Genomic DNA, 3362 nt, shown 5'->3' with positions numbered 1-3362 from the left:
TTTAAGGCTACTATTGCTTTCATAATTACTTTCTGGGCAAAATGAAGAGATGGAGAATTCACTGCAAAATAATGAACTCACTCACAGGGATTGGAACAATATGAATATATGTAAAGTCTCTGCACTAGAATTGGAAAACAACGATTATAAAGGTATAAAGTAACTGGGCTGGATACAAGCATACAAGGCCCTAGAGAATCCCTTACTGTAGACATAAAAGAACGAATATCTACTCAGGTCCACTTTGAAAGTGCTATTACTGAGATATAATTCAAGTGGAGGCTATTCAAAGGCGATGAATGAGGGAGAAGTATGTATCAGTGACATAGAAGATTAAAGGATGGAAAAATTAAAATACTGAAAAAATGAGAGAAACAAAGCTATTGGATCATGAAGGGAGACTTTGAGTGCTTGGAAATTCCATGAAAGGAAATGATATCCATATTAGAGGGATCCCAGAAGCTGAGGGCCAGGAGAAAGGGGTAGAAGTTTTAATTCAACAAATTATAGATATCTGAGAAATTCCCTAATCTGGGGAAGAATACTGGCATTCAAGTCAAGGAGGCACGGAGAATACCCCTCAAAATCAGTAAAATATTAGTAACACATAGAAATATAATCTTGAAGTTTGAAATTCAAGACAAATAGAAAATCCTCAAAGAAGCTTGGGACAAGACGTCCTTCACCTCCAAGGGTAGGTACATGAGGCTGGCAGCAGACCTGTCCACAGAGACTTACCAGGGCAGGAAGGACGGGTATAATATACTCAATGTGCTGTATGAGGAAAAAGAACATGCAGCCACAAATAGTGTATACTCCAAGGCTATCATTTGGAATGAAGGGAGAGATAGAGAGTGTCTAGGACAAACAAAAAAGAAAGGAATTTCTGAACAATAAACACTCACTGCAAGAAATAATAAGGAGATCCTTTGAGTAGAGAGAGAGGGAGCCCGAATTTAAAAAAAAAAAAAAAAAAAGGAAGAAAGAAAGAAAGAAAGAAAAACAGTACACAGACGAGGTAAAGAAACAGTGACATTTCACATTCTAAATGGCACTAACATCATATCTTTCAATAATTATTCAGAAGGTAAAAAGACAAAATGCTTCTACTAGAAGCATAGGGTATCAGAATGGAATGAAACAAACCAAAAGGAAACAAGAAGACCCTTCAATGTAGTCTGTACAAGAGACTCCTTTTAGAAAAAATGCTCTTCCATATTCAATATGAGGATTGGAGAACCATTTATAATGGTAGTTTACATTAAAAGAGCATTGGAGTAGCCACCCATATGTCAGATATAGAGATTGAAAACAGAAAAATGAAATAAGAGGTAAAGGAAGAATCTATATTAATAAAGGTGTCTACGAAATAAGAAGCTCTATCAACTGCAATTGTTGATGCCTGTATCTTGAGAGCAGACCAAAATATAAACTGAGTAATATCTAAATTAAATACACACTTTGATAAAAATACAAGAAGAGTGCGGTACTTTAACACCCCAGTCACAGCAAGGGACATGTTGTCTAAGCAGATCCCAAAGGAAAAAAGGACTTTAAATGACACTTAGGACCAGATGAACTTCACAGCGATGTTCAGAGCGTTTCACCCTGAAGCAAGGGAGTATACCTCCATCTCAAGGGCAAAAGGAACATTCTCCAGAATAGATGACGTACCAAGTAAAAAATCAGTTCTCCTCTGGTTCACGAAGTTTGAGATCATACACATGTATTTCTCAGACCACATGGCATAGATATCTGAAGTCAAAAAAAGGAAACAAGTAGAAGGGCCACAAATACATGGAAGCCAAAGAATATCATATGACAGAATGAATGGGACAACCAGGAAATTAAGAAAACTATTTGAAATACTTGGAAGGGAATGAAAAGTAAAACCACGATGGTGCAAAAGCTTCAGGGTGCAGCAAATTCTGTCCTAAGAGCGAAGTGTACAGTCAGCAGTACAGGCCTTCTTTTAGAAACAAAACAAGTCTGAAATACACAATGTAACATCAAGGAGCTGCAAAAATGACAGCAAAGAAAGCCAAAATCCAACAGATGGAGAGAAATGATAGATATTAAAGCACTGCATAATATATAGATGTTAAAATTATATATATCATTGAAAAAAAAGCTGGCTCTTTGAAAGAATTAACAAATTGAGAAACCCCTAGTCAGACTTATCAAAAAGAGAGAAAGCACACAAAATAAGGAATGGAAGAGGAGAGATCAAAACTAACCCCATGGAAATAGAAACAATTGTAAGAGAATATGATGATCACATTTGTGCCAACAAACCTTCCAAAGTCATTCTAAGAGGCCAGCATAACCTGGACCCCCAAAGCAGATGAATACTCCACCAGAAAGGAGCATTATAGGCCAATATCCCTGATGAATATGGGTGTAGAACATCTCACAAACATACTAGCCAAGAAGATCCAAGAGTACATTAGAAGGATTATTCAACACGACCAAGATGGATTCAGTCCTGGTCTGCAGGAATGCTTCAATATCTGCTAACCCATCCGTGTAATACATATTAATATAAGAATGAACAATAACCATATGATCCTCTCCATAGATGGTGAAATGGCACATGAAAAAACACAGCATCTTTCTTGAAAAGTCCCCACTGTGAGTTGGAATAGAGGGAAAACACCTCAATATCCTAAGTCACAGAGGAAAGGATGAGAGGTAATACCATTTTCCATGAGAAAACACTAAGAGATTTTCCCCTAAGGTCAGAAACATAATGGGAATGTCCTCTCTCACCACAGTTGTTCCACATTGTACTGGAAGTCCTAGCATCAACAATCAGACAACAAAAGGAAATAAAAGGCGACCAAATCAGCAATGAAGGAATTGACATTTTCACTCTACTGTGCTCATGAGAAGACATGATGCTAGGTGTAGAACACCAAAAAAGTTCTACCAAACATGACAAGAAATGACAGAGGAATCCAGCAAAGCCACGGAATATGACATCAATGTACATTGTACTGTACTTGTAATTATACTGTAGTGTATTTCTATACACTAACAATGAAGCAGCAGAAAGAGATATCAGGAAATTGATCCAACTGACAATTACATAAAAACCTCGAAGATACGAGGCATAAACCTAACAAAGCAGTCATGAGATGGACTCTGAAAACTATAGGACACTTATGAAAGAAATACAAGTAGATGCATACATGGGGGAAAACATTCCATGCTTATGGATTGGAAGATAAATTTTGTTAAAATATTCCCCAAACATTCTAGACATTTAGTGTAATCTCTTTCAAAATACTGTCAGCGTTTTTCACAGAGCTGGAGAAATAATCCTCAAATTTTATGGAATTAGAAAAGACCCTGAAGGGCTA

Source organism: Meles meles, unplaced genomic scaffold (assembly GCF_922984935.1).
Source record: "Meles meles unplaced genomic scaffold, mMelMel3.1 paternal haplotype, whole genome shotgun sequence".
NCBI classification, from domain to species: Eukaryota; Metazoa; Chordata; class Mammalia; order Carnivora; family Mustelidae; genus Meles; species Meles meles.
Note: the sequence above shows the minus strand (reverse complement) of the source record.